The following is a 17,381-nucleotide window of genomic DNA, read 5'->3' as shown; positions in this document are numbered from 1 at the left end:
AGAGAGAGAGAGAGAGAGAGAGAGAGAGAGAGAGAGAGAGAGAGAGAGAGAGAGATTGAGAGAGGAAAAGGAAGAATCTTTTTGATGATTCCCCAGTATTTTGTTAGTATCTTGGCTCTGTATTTACTAGGATTATTACAGGTTGGGTAGAATGTGATCCTCGTTCCCAGGGGGAAGTCAGGAGAAGCTTTATTGTTCCACTTTTAACATCTCACAGTTAGCCCAGAAAAAAATAGACTGTGTGTCTGTACATGTAGTATATATGTGCCTACAGGGTGCTCTTCTATTTGGGATACAACCTGCTTTCAGAGAATGGATTGCCCAATGAGACACGCATTTTGAAAAGACCAAATACTGAAAATCACCAGACCTTCCCTCCCCCCATGGCTCCCCACATTCACCTCTGAGCAAACACATACAGCTATTTAGAGAGAATTGGGTTTCCTCATGAACAGATTTTCCCCCCTTTATTTCCCTTGGCCCTTGTCAGAAGGATTAGTGCCTGTTCAACAAATTATATCATCTCTGAATCGGGGATATTGACATGTGTAACTTGTTCTTTTTTTAATGGGGGCACCGTCGGGGTCTCTCCCCTGCCCCCACTGAGCAGCTTGTTCTTGAAGGCGAGGCAGACCCAGAACAGAAGGATGCCCCTGACTGGCCAGCCGCTTTAACCCTTCGCCGCCCCAGCAGGCTCCTGGCCCTGCCACTGGGCTTTCTGTCCCTGGCCATTGTGTGCCGGGAGGGCATGGGGCCTGCCCGTCCACCTCGCTGTTGTTCTACTACCAGAGACAAGCTGTCTCCAGGAGCCGGAGGAGGAGAAAGCTGGGTTTGGAACCAGATCCTTTGATTCCCTTTCTTCCTGCTCAATAATGAGCAAAAGAGCTCGCAGGGGGTACAAAGGGACACCGGGCGCCGGGCCTGTGAATTGAGGCTTCCGTTTTGTGGTGGAAGGTGCTGGCCCAGAGGGGCAGCTGCTGTTGGAGCAAGAATTAGCATTTAGGCTGAAATGAGTGAGGGAGAGCAGCCCCAGCCCCCAGACGAGACCTTTGCCACCCATGTCTTGGGCCAAATCAGGGCTTTCATTCTTCCCTTACAGGGGCTGCTCCACCACCAGCCTTTCTTTTCTCCATCTTAATGACATCCTCGACAGCCTCCCCACCAATCTCCACCAGGTGTCAGCCCCTTGCTGGGGGTGGGGGGGGTTCTGGCCCCAGGCCTTGGCCCCTACCAGCCCCCCCAGATTGAGTCCCCATCTATACAGCTGGGATGGCAGAAGAAAGCTGAAAATGAGGTGTCAGAATCATTTGGGCTCAGTAATGCAACTGAGAAGTATTTAGCACCCTGCCAGCCACTCAGCTCACTGGTCCTGCAGGGGAGCCGAGTTCCCACAGAGATCCTGCACTCAAGCTGTAAACTCCTCCATTTAAGTGGGGAGTTACTCGGAGGGCAAGGGCCATGGATGTGTCTTTCCTTCCTCCAGTCTCCTTTGAATCTTCCTCTCTGCTGCCCCTCTGTGCCTAGGATCTGTGCTCCCAGCCGTGCACATAGCTTGACCCATCAGGAATGGCTCTGCCGTCATTTCTGAATCATCAGCAACCACTGAAATACAGCCTAGATGAGATGCCATCAGGACCACCTGGGCCTTCATTCGGAAAGCCTCAAATCATAGATGTTGGGTTGGCAGGGATCTCAAAAGCTACTACAGCTATGGAAACTGAGGCCCAGGAAGAGGGATCTCAGCCAAGAGGACCCCAGATTTAAAGTGAGAGAGGTCCTCTGATCCAATCCCTTAGCATTTAATTCTGATTCACTGCCCCAGGTGGAAAAGCATCCACAAAGGTGACAAAGATTTGAACTCCAGTGCTCCAACTCCCGAACCAGTGGCCCTTCTTTGCCCTTTATTTATTTAATAATACAAATATCTATCACTTCATTCTCTTGCGCGACTTCCCTCCATTCATTGCAGAGATGGAGGAGTTTGGTTGTATGTAGACCAATGCATAGGTCATCAGACTCAGGTGATGTGTTGGCTAGTTTTGCTGAAATACTTTCTTTCCTTCTCTTAATTTCTTTATTACTTAATTAATTCATAATGGTAAATAAAGGTGAAGTTAAAACATATATGTAGGGAGAGAGGGGGAGACAGAGAGACAGAGAGAGACAGAAAGAGGGAGAGACACAGAGAGAAGGAGGGGAGAGAGAGAGACAGACAGACAGACAGACAGAGAGAAAGAGGGAAAGAGAGAGGAGAGAGAGAGACAGACAGACAGAGAGAGAGAGAGAGAATTAAAATTTTAAAAACACTCTTGTTCGGAGAGTTTCTGTTTTCATGGGGTACATAGGGTACCACTCCTATCATTAGAGTCCATCTTTACACCCTCCCCATCCGTGTGCTGCTCATTATGAAGGACAGAGTGCAAAGGTGTCAGCATTGGGCAAGATTGGTCCTGAATAGCATCTCTGAACACTGCCCAGGGTTGTAGAAGGTTCATGGCATTAAGGCTGAAACATTTAGCCTGGGGATTACAGAAATTTCAGGACCTCTCTGCATACCACTGGCTTGCCATAAATTCCTGCCCTCCTCATGCCCTTCTGTAATTGTGTTGGCTGGACTGATGACCTCATTAGCATTTCCTATCCTTCTCATTTGTCTCTTTTGGATCCCCCAGCTTCCCCGCCCCGGCAGAGCTCATGGAAAACCAGTGACTTTTGCTGGTTGCTATTCCAGCAGACTCAGAATTTTCCTCACGGGGAAGCCTGTTCTTTTTGGCCCTTCTGTAGACACTGGCTGCCAGCCCCTTCTGCTGTCATTAGGTGGCCTGCAGCTTTTCTAGTGAAGGGAAGATGGAGGCAGGGGGAAAGGCTGGGCATATTGTGGAATGCTATGATAGAGAGGGAAAGGAGCACCTGGAAAACAAACCAACCACCAGGCAACGATGCTGATCCCCTGCCCCCTGCCCCCTCCCTGTACCAAATCTGTTTGCCTTTACTTCATATATACATCCTGTTTATTATATTATGTCCTTGTATCCACCTGGTAGAATGTAAGCTCTTTGAAGGCAGGAAGAGTTTCATTTTTGTCTTCGTATCCCCAAAACCTACTTTCAATGCCTGGAACATACAAGGTGACTATAAATCCTTATCAGATTTCCTTACATGGAATCAAATTGAATTGAGGAGAAAGGGACAAAATTGAGTCAGAATGGTAAAAGCGGACAAAGTATAGACTTAGGATTCTGAAGAGACCTGATATGGAATCCTTCTACAGACCCTGATGGTGTGACTCTCAGGGCTTCAGTCTTCTCATCTGTAAGATCATGCAGTCCTTCGCCAAGCATTTAGCAATGCCTATCGTTCCTACAAGGCATCACTGCCAGGAATGGGGGGTTGGAGGGTGGGATCATCTCGTTGGACTCTGCCCTCCCATCAGCCATGCTGGAGTGTTGTGTTTTTAGTGCTGGCCCTTGTGGTTTAGGATGAACATTGACCAGTTAGAGAGCCTCCAAAGGAAAGCCACCAGGATAGGGGAAGGTCATTGAATCTGTATCAGAGGAGGATCAGGAATTGGTCTTGTTTAATTTAAGGGATGAATGTATTCAAGGATTCCAAGGATTGTAGGGGAAGGAGAAATTAGACTTATTTTTTTATGACCCTAGAAGGCAGAACCAGGACCACTGGGTAGAAGGGGAAAAGGCTTCATGCCAGAAGAAACTCCCTAACACAGATAGTACACATGTACACATTTACATATACATGTAAACACATTTCATTGTTGTTCAGTCATTTTTTTTCAATCATGTAGCACTCTCTGTGACCCCATCTGGGACTTTTTTAGTAGCAATACTGGAGTGGTTTGCCATTTCCTTCTCCAGCTCATTTTACAGATGAGGAAAATGAGGCAAATGGGATTTTCATGGCAGATATAGGGCAATGGTTTGCCATTTCCTTCTCCAGTTCATTTTATAAACAGGGAAATAGAAGCAAAAAGGGAAGGTTATGTAACTTGCCCAGGATCACACAGCTAAGTGTCTGAGGCCAGATTTGAATTCAGGAAGATGAGTTTTCCTGACTTCAGATCTGCAGGCTATCCACTGAGCTGCCCTTTGGCCAGTTACTGGGATGTATTTGAAACTTGGCCCTAAATGATGAATGACAATATCAGTAACTTAATAGAATAAAAAGCCATAGTCTTCTCTCTTCTAATCTGTCTTGTTTTGTTAAAAAAATTCCCCAATTTTAAAATTCTTTCCAAATGTTCTACTCATCTAAGAAAACCAAACAGTCCAAGAATATTCTTCATTTTGTTCCTGCCCAAGAGTGTAAGTATATAGTAAATTGGAGATAATCTCTCTTAGGGAAGGCTGTAGCATTAAGGGAGATAGTAAATGGCTTCTTGCAGAAGGTGGGACTTTTGTTGAGACCTTATGAAAGGCAGATATGAAAAGAGAGAGAGCATTCCAACCATGGGGGCAGCTAGTGAAAACTCTTCATATTGGGGAGATGGAGTGTCATGCTCAAGGAATAATAAGAAGGCCAATGTCACTGGATCAAAAAGAATAGGGAGCAGCTGGGTAGCTCAGTGGATTGAGAACCAGGCCTAGAGACGGGAGGTCCTAGGTTCAAATCCGGCCTCAGCCACTTCCCATCTGTGTGACCCTGGACAAGTCACTTGACCCCCATTGCCTACCCTTACCACTCTTCTGCCTTGGAGCCAATACACAGTATTGACTCCAAGACGGAAGGTGAGGGTTTAAAAAAAAAAAAAGAATAGGGAGGTAGCAAGTAGGTGGCTCAGTGGATGGAGAGCCAGGACTAGAGATGAGAGTTCTTGGGTTCAAACGTGGCCTCATGTACTTCATATCTCCACTGCCTAGCCCTTACCCATCTTGTGCCTTGGAACCAATATTGACCAGTATTGATATGACAGTATTGGTCCTGAGACAGAAGGTAATGTTTTGTTTTGTTTTTAATTATATGGAGGGGAGTATTGGGGTATGACAATTGGAAGGGTCATCCAGCCATTGTTTATCAGAGGTGGAACTTGAACCCCCAGCTTGAAGATTGGTTCTCTATCCATAATGCCTCATGTAGAATATACAAAAAATAAAACAACCTAATGGACGGGGGAATACAGGGAAGAACACTTTGGATTCTAACACTCTTTGAGTCTATACTATGTCTTACATTGCTCTATGATTGTTTGATGTGTATAAGTAGACCTTGGAGTGAGGAAGAAGAGCTAGGTACCAATCTGATTTCAGATACCAGCAAGTTGTATGGCTGGTTCACTGCTATGTGCTTTAGCATCCTCATCTGTAAAATGATCAAGTTGGATCTGGTGACCTCCCTGATCCCTTCTAGCTCCAAAATTATGATCGTAGGACCCATCTGTTCTAGATCTTAAACTTTTGGAAGTGAGGAACTAATGGGAAATCCAAGATTTCCTTTCCTCCTCTCACTCTAACCTGAGAACAGCTTAGGGCACACATTGGAGTGAATATCACAAAATGTTTGTGGGAAGCAGCTGAGGGATCAGCTTTGGAGGGAAGAGAGCTTCTCTGATGCTATCAAATGACAAAAGGTAGGCTTAGCCTCCCTGGGGCATAGAGGGAGGAAGGAATTTGAATAATTATTATCATTATCTCCACCATGTTCTTTACACATCCATCTCAAATGGTAGTATGGAAGTTACCATTGGCTATCTCCCAATTAGGGAGAAAAACTCATGGCCCAGCAGGGCATCCAACTTAAACCCTTCTATATTTTTTTCTTCCAGTTCTCCCCTAAAAAGATATTGCCAACCCCAGTAAAGATGGCCTATATTTAGGGTGAGTGAAATCTCTCTGGCTAACAAGGATAGCCCTTAAGGAGCCCGGTTTATTCTTGTTGTTGCCTTAGAAATGGCCATTGAGAGCCAGGCCTAGAGACGGGAGGTCCTAGGTTCAAATCTGGCCTCAGACACTTCCCAGCTGTGTGACTCTGGGCAAGTCACTTGACCCCCATTGCCCACCCTTACCACTCTTCTGCCTTGGAGCCAATACACAGTATTGACTCCAAGACGGAAGGTAAGGGTTTAAAAAAAAAAAAAGAAAGAAAGAAAGAAATGGCCATTGAGTGGCCCACTTCCTCACTGGTGGCAGTGACATTGTTCATCTTAGATATTCATAGGACAGACTTCATGCTCTTATCCATGGAATCTGGCCACATCATGGAGGTGACTGATACTTCCTGTCTTTCATATTTGTATGCCTTGGATGCTTTTTCTGCTGCTGCCTTTATTGTTTTGTGTTTCTCATGTGGATATTCTTTCTGTCTGAGATGAAATTGTAAGTCCCTAGAAAGAAGGAACTAGATCACATTCATCTCTCGATCTATGTATGATGGCTAGCCCAGAACACTGGACATAGTAAATGGTTCCTAAAAAGTTGGTACATGGATGGCTAGCTGGATGGGTGGGTGGGTGGATGGATGGATAGATGAATAAGTAGTAGAAGTTGGAAATTGCCCAAGATCATTCTAGAGGTTGTTTATTCTTCTCCTTCCCCCCAGTTTGTACTCTCTCCTAACCCTCCCCACCCAATACACACACCCTCTAATGTTTGGGTTCACTCAGTGGATGGCAATAAAATATAGCCTATTAGAAAAGCAGGCTAGGAAAAGAGAAATCTACAGTTGTCTATTGACTTGTCATATTATACTGTATCTACATACAAACATATTTATATGCACATATATAATACAGTCATCTTATTAACTTGTGATAATATGTTTATAGGTGTAAGTATATATACAGTCACATGCATATATACAAAATCACAAGTTAAAACAGTAAGTATAGAAATCACTCTCTAATCTTCACAGTATATACATATATATGTTGTATAAAATTATAATATACCGTATATATTATATACATATGTTTTTATATATGTTGTATATGTGTGTATATCTTTATGAGAGGGAGAAAGAAGAGAGAGCGAGTGGGAGGGGAGGAGAGAGAGAGGGAGAGAAAAAGAAAGAGAAGGAGGGAGAAAGAAAAAAGAGAGAGAGATTGAGAAAGAAAGAGAGAGAGAGAGAGACAGAGAGAGAGAGAGAGAGAGAGAGAGAGAGAGAGAAGAGGGGGGAGAGAGACAGAAACAGAGACAGAAAGAGAAGAGACAGAGAGAGGGAGGGAGAGAGAGAGGGAGGGAGAGAGAGAGGGAGAGGGACACCAGGACAGAGAACTTGTTCCATTCTCATAGACTTTACCCCTACCCTTGTCAGTCCATCTCACAAACTCTGGCCACGGTTCACGAGGGGGACTGTGTAAAAGGGTGGTTGCCTCAGTGAGAACCCATCAGGAAAACAATTCAAAGCCTGCCCTTCCAGGCAAAGCCATTTTTTCTATATATGGTACAGGAGTTGCTCTCATGATTGATGCCTTTCAGGGAAGGGGGAGTGGCGAGTGGTGTCTTTACCAGGATGAATTGACTATGTATTGTAACCTCGTGATCTGAAGTAATCTCCTGTTGGAGAGGACTAAAATCACAGTGAATAGAATATACTTCAAGCTGATTTTCAGCTACATCAGCTTTCCCTCTGCCCCCCCCCCTTTGCCCCAGCTAGCATCCAAAGCTACTAGGATTTTTTTCTCTAATATTAATCTAGATTTTCAAGAGAAGTGAGCATTTTAGCTGCTTATCACATAATTAAGTAAAAAATGCTTTAGTGCCCCCCTTGAAATATACACTATTGGGCTTATTTAATTAAATATAGATTTACACTATAAATATTAGCATGTATATCGCCTGTATTTCAATTAATGGATCCTTTATGTCCTACTTATGTTGTAATTACTGAAATGTGAAAATAGAGTGTATTGGAATGACTGCTTGGTCTTCCTTGCCATCCTGCCCCTGTCTAATTATGGCCAAGCCACTCGGTTCCAAAGATGGTAAATTTTGATACCAAGAGTTTTTCTCCCCAAGGAGAAGAGCAGAGAATCAAAAACCAGGCAAATTCCTCATCTTTTTCTGCGTTCATGGAACCTGTCCTCCCAGGCATTCCCCTGTGGTTTCTCCCCACGTGCAGGCTGCCTTTAGAGAAGAAAGCTGGAAATAAATGGGCCTAGGGGCTTTGTAATAAATCTCTGGTCCCTTTTTCCTCCTGGCTGCAAAGAGGAGCTTAATTTTACCCCTTGCCAAGATGATCTCAGTTCTAAATAGCTGGGGGGGGGGGGGGATATGTGTATGTGTATATACATATAAATGTATACATACACAGCCGTGTATGTGTACTTGTTACATGTGTGTATATGCACGTGTGTGGACATATACATGTGTGTGCACAAACACATATATGTGTCTGTGCTTCATCCTGTCAAGTCTCCAGCCAAGCTTACCACCAGATCTGTAAGACAGACAGTGAGAGCAGCCAGTTGGGCTCTTCCACCCCAACAAAGCAAGGCTGTCCCTTCTCCTGTGGGTTCCCCTCCATCTGTCTTGCACCTCTCCTTCCTTATGAACTTGGCACCGCTGGGCCGTCTGCGGGCCTCTCTCTTGCGGGTCCCCCTCCATCTGTCCAACACCTCTCTTCCCTCCTCACGCCCCGGGCGCCGGCGGGCTCTCGCCTCTGCTCGGCATTGCGCCCTGACCAGAGAAATCTGGATGGAGAGGCCCATGCCGCGATTGCACATCCCATCCATAATTCTATCAGAATCTATCCAAGGGTGGGAATCATTGTTCTCGGAACTGGCTGAGCTGAAGCCAGAGCAGAAATACCAAAGTCAGTTGTGCCTTTGAGCTGCCTATAACAGCGCCCTTTGGAGACCCATTTCATACAAAATTTGAAGCCTGTGTTTATTGCCCATTAAAGCAACCTTTATTTTATAGCAAATGTTGCAGTAATTGCCTTTTACGAAGAGCACTTTGTAACACACATGCACATTTGAAAGAAAACCACTCTGGTATTGTCTATCGGGACTTAATGGCGCAATTAATTTTGCTCCATCTGTTCCTGAGACTTTAAAGGAAAATGGATTTTTTTTTTGAGCGCACTTTAATGAAGAAGATAAAGCGGCCCTGCTGGTGTCCCACAGGCTCGGCGCAGTAACTTCAGATTATTGCTCAGTCTGTCAGAATGGGCTGCCTCCCTCAGCAGCCGCCTCCGCCAGCAACCCGCTCTGGCCCCTCACCGAGCCATTCCTGATGACAAACTGCCAGCCAGCTCCCACAAAAGCGCGATTAAAATGTCAGCACAGGATGACGAAGGGGCCAAGAGGGCCCTCCGAGACAAACTGTGTTCAGTATGAGTTAATACTTGACTGCAGTGGTGGGACGGGAAAGGATGCCGCCGCCGCCGCCGCCGCTGCCGCCGCCACCGTGGCGGAGGCTGATGGCTCGTGCTGTTTGGCTACCCAGGCTGGGGGCTTTGCCTCCCAGACCCGGGGGCAGCCTGCAGCAGCGAGGGGAGGGGGTGGGCTCTCTTTGAGAATGGGGGTGGCTCGAATTTTCCCGGAGAAGGTGTGCGCGCCCCTTTCCCCTCCCCCCCATCCCCCACCCCCGACTCTAGAAGGAGCGCGGAAGCTTCCCGCAATCCACGAGGCTCTGCCTAAAAAGAACCTACTGTGGATCAGGGCTGAGGGAGGCCGATCCTGAGCGTGGAACTGAGGGGCGTCCTTAGCCGCTGCGGAGAAAATGCCCCCGCGGAAACCCCAGTGTGGTTGCCATGGTAGGAGCCGAGGCTGTGCCCCGCTCGCTTCCAGCGTCTGCCCACGCGGTCAGGGCAGGGGGAGAGGCGGATGGATCTCTATTAATCAATAGCGATGCTTAACAACATCTTGTAAAGCCCCGGCCAGTGTTTGCTGACTTGCTGGGGGGTAGGACATACTCTGTCACTTAGGCTTAATTTTTTAAGGCTCCCCTGGAGGCCCCCGCGGAGTGGTGGGGCAGCGTGTGGATGGGGGCGTGGGGGGCGGGGAGGAGAAGTGAGGGACACAGGCTGGGAATGAAAATGAGGGGGGAGAGCCGCGGCCCCTCCTGCCGTGTCCCGATCTGCCGGCCTAGTGGGCAGCAGGTGTGAGCTCCTGCCATCGTCCCTAATGCTTATTAGCCAATGATAAGCAGGACAAATGTGAGGTCATCTCTCCTGCTGTCAGGCCAGTGGTTTCTGGATTTAGAGCCCCTAGGAGACTGGGAAATTATATGGTTAGTATCCACAATGCAGGATGTAACCAGCTCCAGTTTCCAATGATCCGCTGTCCTGGGGGAGCAGGGGAGGGAGGAGGCGAAGGGGCTGGCAGAGGGAGCCACCGTGGAAAGGGGATACAGACTATACATTCATACTTAAATGCAATCAGAATCATTCAGGGATGCCATAAAAGCACTCGAATAATCAGTGTGCGCTCTATCTCTGGGCTGTTGACTCCTTAAAGGAATAGCAGCAAAGGTTTGGGTCGGGAGGGGAGGAGGGGCTGGGGGAGCAGGCCCAGGGACTTTGCTTTTCCCCAGTGCTGTGGTTCACAAAAGCCATAAGGAGGCCAGGGAGCAGACCCTGCTGGGTTCTAATTAAGTCCATTTGTTTTTGCCAATTCATCTCCAAATCCAGTTGAGGGTGGGCCTACCAGCTTCCTAACCTCGATCTCTGACCTCTTTGTTGTCTCCCCTTCCCCCTCTCCCCTCCTCGGGGGCCCTCCCCTCGGAAGGCTTCTCTTCCTTTGTCTTCTCTCTGGGACTGCTTTCTGCTCAGCACATATGTCTTACCCTCCAGTGGCAAGGCTTGCCATTAATCTTAGGCTCCAACTCCCTTCTCCCATTCTGTCCTGCCTCCAGCCTTCACTTTACATCCTTTTGCCATGGGCCCAACTCTCCACTTCCTCCACTCCCACGCCCTCGTCTTTTCTTCTCCCTCATTCCATCCATCACCCCACCCCGACACACAAGGGTCCCCCTTGGCATCTTCATTGCCTTTTAAGTGTCTCATGGATTCCTGGCTCTCGCTGTCTCCTCCGGGGCAGTTCTCCCTTCCTTTTCACGGTATCCAGCAGTTCACCCATTAATGGGATCCTAATTGAAGCATCCCGCTTGTGCAGAGCCAACTGCCTTCCATGGTCCGCCTCAGACCCGCAGCCCAGGCCCTGAACTCAAAGTCCTTGAACTCTGAGTGCACTGCCTGGCCCAGGCTGTATCTGGGCAGCTGTAAGATCGCTCTATGATATTAAAAGATCCAAACATACACGGAACCCTCACATAGAAATTGTTTGATCTATTAAAGCTTGCACTTTACCTCACATGGGTGCCTATACATAATATCTAGGTTCCACATTCATCTGGAGCGAATAGTTTTGGAGAAGCAACACGGATCCAGGAAAACCTGGGTTCAAATCCCAGCTCCAAATCTGTGAAATTCCCTGTGGGACCTTGGATGAGTCTTTCATTGTCTCTGGGCCTCAGATTCCTCAATAGAATGATTGGACTGAATGAGCTTTGAGACCCCTTCCATTTCCTAATCCTTTTTCTTTAATCTTCTACACAAGAAAAACCAAGTGGATGAAAAAACTCCATTGCCCAGACTATAATCTACAACTGTTTAGCGAGCCTACAGACTTTGAATCCTTTGGATTGGGTCTGTGTTCATTTCTGTGTCTGTTTGACTCTCTATCCAATGTTTAGCATGGTGCCTGGCTCAGAGAAAATAATAAATGTTTGTTAAGTGGAGTTATAGATAGATAGATGGATGGATGAAAAGAAAGAAAGAAAGAAAGAAAGAAAGAAAGAAAGAAAGAAAGAAACAACATATTACATATTTCAGACATATTACAAATGGACAGGTTATTGGGTTTAGGACTGAACCAGAGGAAAAGAATGAACAGGATTATCTTTGGGAAGTTTCAGAATTCTACTAGTAATCCCAAGATTCTCCCTGAAACAAAAAGCCAATCTTTTAAATATCATATCCTTCCACTGACACGATGTGACTGTGATTTTCCTAAACACATTAGTAATAATAAGATTAATAGCTCCCATTTAAATCTCAGTTTAAGATTTGGAAGGCCTACTTCTCGTTCCTCACAACCATTCTGGGAAATCGATACTATTATTATCCTTATTTTATAGATGAAGAAACTGAGGCAGATGGAAGTTAAGTGACTTTCCAAGAGTCAATGAACTGAAGCTGAGCATGACTGAAAGGGCGATCAGTGGATGGGGCAAGTAGGTGGCTGAGTAGATAGAGAGCCAGACCTAGAGACAGGAGGTCCTGGGTTCAAATTTGAATTCAGACACTTTCTTAGCTATGTGATCCTAAGCAAGTCACTTAACCCTGATTGCCAACCCCTTGCCACTCTTCTGTCTTAGAATTCATAATAAGACGGAAGGTAAGGATTTTTTAAAAGAAAGAAAATGTATTCAATGAAGTTGCATATAGTAAGAAAAAGTTATAGGAGAGAGACAGCAAGTAACTCAGTAGAACATGTGTTACAGGTGATACATTTATAATGTGTGTATTATATAATGTATTGTATATTTATCTTATGTTTTTGTATATTTCTCATATATAAATAAATTTATTTCTTTAAATACATGCAAAATATATATGCATGAATGCTTCCCCAAATGCAAATATAGTGTTCCGAAAGTCTTACCACTGTCTTGAGCTATTAAAGCTTACAACTGCACTAACACTTTTGGAATACCATATTTTACTTATATATATATATGCATAATAAATGTCTCCTGATTGAATCGTTGATGTTTTATTTATTTATTTTTTGAGCCCTTACTTTCTGTCTTAGAACCACTACTGTGTATTGGTTCTAAGACAGAAGAGCGGTAAGGGCTAGGCAATGAGGGTTAAATGATTTATCCAAGATTACACAGTTGGGAAGTGTCTGAGGTCAGATTTGAACCTAGGACCTTTCTCATCTCTAGGCCTGGCTTTCAATCCACTGAGCCACCCAGCTACCCCCAAAATCACTGATATTTTAAAATGAATATCATGACATCCTAGCTATTCCCTGAAGGTAAGGTCCAAGTCCTGAAACAGTTGCCTCTAACAGCTTCTAGGACCATTTAGTAAAGTATTTATATGTGATATAATATATCATATCATATATATCATATTCCTCTGCCCTCCCCTTTAGAGTATCAGCTCTTTGAAGGCAGGGTTTCTTATTTTGTTTTGTTTTGTGCTTCCTTAAGACTTTGAACAGGGATTTACATATATTGGATACATAATAAAGGCTTGTGGGTTGTATTTTGAATGAATAGTATTTATTATAAGTCAATAATAATGGTAGAAAGAGGAGCCCTTTGACATTCCTTCATGGTGTTGAGAAGGAAAGAGAGAGAGGATTATGGGAGGTGATGGAGATGATTTGTAGTCAGAGAAATACTGAGTCTATAGTCAGAGGTGGTTGTTAAGATGCTTTTCAGTAGCATCTAATACTTTGTGACACCATTTGGAGTTTTCTTGGCAAAGTTATTATAGTGGTTTGCCATTTCCTTCTCCAGCTCATTTGGCAAATGAGGAAACTGAGTCAAAACAGGGTTAAGTGACTTGCCTGAGGTCACACAGCTAGGAAGTATTTGAGGCCAGATTTGCACTCAGGTGTTCAAGACTCTAGGCCCAGCACTCTATCCACTGCACCAGCTTGCTGCATCCCAAGCCAAAGGACTTGCATTCAAATTCTGCCTTAGCTTTTATGTAACTTCAGCCCAAACCATTTCACCTCTGAAACTCAGTTTCCCCATTTTAAAATGATCAAATTGGAGTCAATGGATTCTGGAGTTCCTTTAAGTTCTAAATGTAGCATCCTCTGAGCCTGTGATTGTCATGAAGATGATAACTACCTCTGTCTCTTGGACATGGTAGTGTGTCATCATGGAGAGAAATTATCAGTTATTAGCTGTGTGATCAAGTCACTAAAACCTTACTTATCCACAATTTCTTGTGATGGGGAATGAGAATGTTAGAGTCCATGATCTCAAAGGAAGGGCCCTTGGGCTCCATAATTTTCTCTGTAAAATATTTCATGAACTTCAACCCTAGAAGAATTAAATGTGCTCTGTTAAATTGCTTACCAAGATAATTTCTTTTAAAAGTTCACCTTCCTGAAGCACTCTAAGGTGTTTCCTCACCACAGCCTGGTGAGAGAATCAGGGCAGGTACAGTATTTTCATCCCCATTTTACCAAGGCGGAAACTAAAGTCAGATTGGTAAGACCATGGTCTTCAGTGAAAGAATCAATACTCTAAGGCACTTAACACAGAGTCTAGCACATAGAAATCATTTAATAAGTGCTCGTGTTGACTAAAGCCTTTGACTCCCAATTCATCGCTCTTTCTACTTCATACTCTCCACTGTAAGGTACTAAGTGAGAAATTAGCTTCCAGCAAACCTGCCAGGCTTCTACCATGAACAGTTGATTAGCTAAAGATTAGCTCAAGATCTAGAGTGCAAGGTGCCTCAGATGGTACATTGCCCTACCAAAGATGAGGAAATCGTATCCCAGGAAAGCAAGCTACCTTGTTCAAAGTTAGACCCAGTGTAAAAAGCAGGATTTTAGCATAGTCTCCCCTGATTCCTGACCCATTCCACCACCCTAAATCAGAAGCTCTGTCATTTCCATTCCCTCCTTTTGGTGAAACCTTCTGGATTGAAAGGTGAAGGCAAAATTATTTCTACAGGCAACTGGCTTTTCCTTGGAAACTCTGATGGTTTTCAAAGAAAAAAATTTAGAACCCAATAATCTACCCAAGCTAATTTGGAAGGCAAGAACAAATTAATGGGAGCACCTAAATGGTTCAGCAGATTGAGAGCCAGACCTGGAGTCAAGAGGACTTTCTTAGGTTCATCAAATCTGGCTTCTAGCTATGTGATCCTGGGCAAGTCACTGAACCTTCATTGCCTAGCCCTTACCACTCTTTTGAAAAATTTGTATCAATTCTAAGGCAGAAGATAAAGGTTTAAAAAAGAAAAAAAAATAACAAATTATTATATGGAAATAAGTTAAGACTGGGAAAATATCTTATCTTCCATCCTCCAAAAAGTGACTTTTATCAGCAAAGTAGAGTAAAAGAGATCAATGAATTAGGCATGCAACAAAGTGACTTTCGTTCTTGACTTTCCTTCCAAATATTTCTTCATAGCATTGTTAACATCTATAGAGGAGGAGGAGTGAAGATAGAATATGGTTCCCAGATATTTCAGCCTTTAGAGAAGATGACTATCCATCTCTCCCCCAGCTAGTCATGACTTAATGGCTTTATTTCTAAGGGATGAATGAATGAGTGAATAGATGAATGAATTACTGAATGAACAAAAGAGTAGGTATTAAGTGTCTCTGTGGGCCACTCTGTGCTAGGCCCCAGGGATACAAATAGTAAAACTGGATAACCCTTCCCTAGGGACACTTTGATTCTAATAGGAGGATACAACATATATGGGATAGAATGAAGGAGAGGTTTAGTTTGGAGAGTCCTAGGGAAGAGAGGAGTCATAGTAGTGGTAGTGGCATTCATCATTAATTTTTTTTAAAACCCTTCCATCTTAGAATCAATACTAAATATCAGTTTCAAGGTAGAAGAGCAATAAAGGCTGGGCAATGGGTGTTAAGTGACTTGCACCAGATTACATAGCCAGGAAGTGTCTGAGACCAGATTTGAAGCCAGGATTTCCCATCTCCAGGCCTAGAGTCACCTAGCTTCCTGCTCATCCTTCATTTTTGAAGTGGACCATGGGCAACATGGAGTGATGTCTTGACTGAGTAACAATGGCAGTGTTATTTTGATTAATCTTTACAGAGCAAAAGGAATGTAGCAGGGGAGATAGCAAGGCCCTGATGGGATGTGCTGCATGATCTGGTGTTGGCAATATATTGTCAGAAGCTAATTTCTCTCTCCATTATGTCGCCTTTTTTTTAATGTCATCTCTCGGTGATTTGGAGGTCACAGACCACTGAGTAAATTCAGGTATAGATAAGCCCTCAGAGAAAGCAAGTTAAAGAACCAAGGAACCAACAAGACAGGAAACTGATTTCAAAGGCACTGCCCATCTGGGCAGCCCAGGCAAATTAAGAAACTATGATTGGTTCCTGAGATGTGACAGATGAGAGCTAGTGGGTGGAGAAAGGAGCTTTTATAAGTGGTGACCAGGTGGTCTTTGGGGTCTTCTGGCTGGAGTGTGGAGAGCCGAAGGAACCTTTGTCAGAGTTTAGCCATAGGCCATCATGGCGGCCAATAGATTAGAGAGTTAAGTATCTCTCCACCTCTTTCCTACCTTTCCCTCTCTTTACTACTCCTATTACTTTGATTTAATACAGTTATTAAGCTACTATAAGCCTCTTAATTTTAATTATTACAATATAATGGGTTACTGGCAGTAACCCATTATATTGGGTTGGATATATGGAGGATGGAAGTGAGAGGTGTATGTATATGGAATATATATATATATATATATATGGAGGATGGAAGTGAGAAGTATATATATGGTATATATAAGTATATATATGGAGGATGGAAGTGAAAAGTATATAGATATATGGTATATATAAGTATATATATGGAGGATAGAAGTGAGAAGATATATATATATATGGAAGAAGTGAGAAGTAAGCCTTCAGTGGGAAGATGGAACAAATATAATTCTGGATATCTGTGGTATAAAAAAGGAAAACTCCATTCTGAAGAAGTTTTTATGAATTATCCTGGGAAGGGAAGAGCTGTGTTATTTACCATTATTTCATTGGCTTCCATTCAACCAGGGAACCCAAGAATGGAAGGCAAATCAGAGGGGAGGTTGTCAGTACTCTCCAGTGACTGTGAGACCTCGAGCAGGTCCTGGTGCTTGGAGAGTGGCTCTGAACGGTGATTGGCAGAAGGAAATTGAAATGCAAAATACCCCCTGGCACTTCTCTGCAAACAGGCCTTTGGAGGGTGAGTTCAGTGTACTGGAAAAGAGACCCACGAAGCAGTATCATTCCAGTACAGCTGCTGTCAGTCACTTTGCTTCTCTCCAGAGGGGAGAAGTCAGGTTGGGTGGCTTCCTGATTAAAAACAACAACAACAACAACCAGGCAGGGAATTGAGAGCCTTCCTTGGGAAGATGTGATCTGACCCAAGTAGACTTCTGTCTGCCATGTCCACTAGTCACATTTCAAATACAACCACCGGCTGCTGCCTCAGGAAGAAGAATGTGACTGGCTAGCATTCTCTGTGAGTTTTCTTGGGTTGGGGTGGAAAGCCTGGAACTGGACTTCAGAAGCCAGTCAAGCTTCCTTGGTTATGAGTTGCAATCTTCACTCCCTCCCTATGGGACATTGAACACATCTCAGGAACTCTCAAATCTGGCTTCAGACACGTCCTCGCTGTGTGACCCTGGGCAAGTCCCTTAACTCCTAT

The sequence above is a fragment of the Gracilinanus agilis genome, chromosome 4 (assembly GCF_016433145.1).
Source record: "Gracilinanus agilis isolate LMUSP501 chromosome 4, AgileGrace, whole genome shotgun sequence".
NCBI classification, from domain to species: domain Eukaryota; kingdom Metazoa; phylum Chordata; class Mammalia; order Didelphimorphia; family Didelphidae; genus Gracilinanus; species Gracilinanus agilis.
This window is presented reverse-complemented; position numbering follows the sequence as displayed.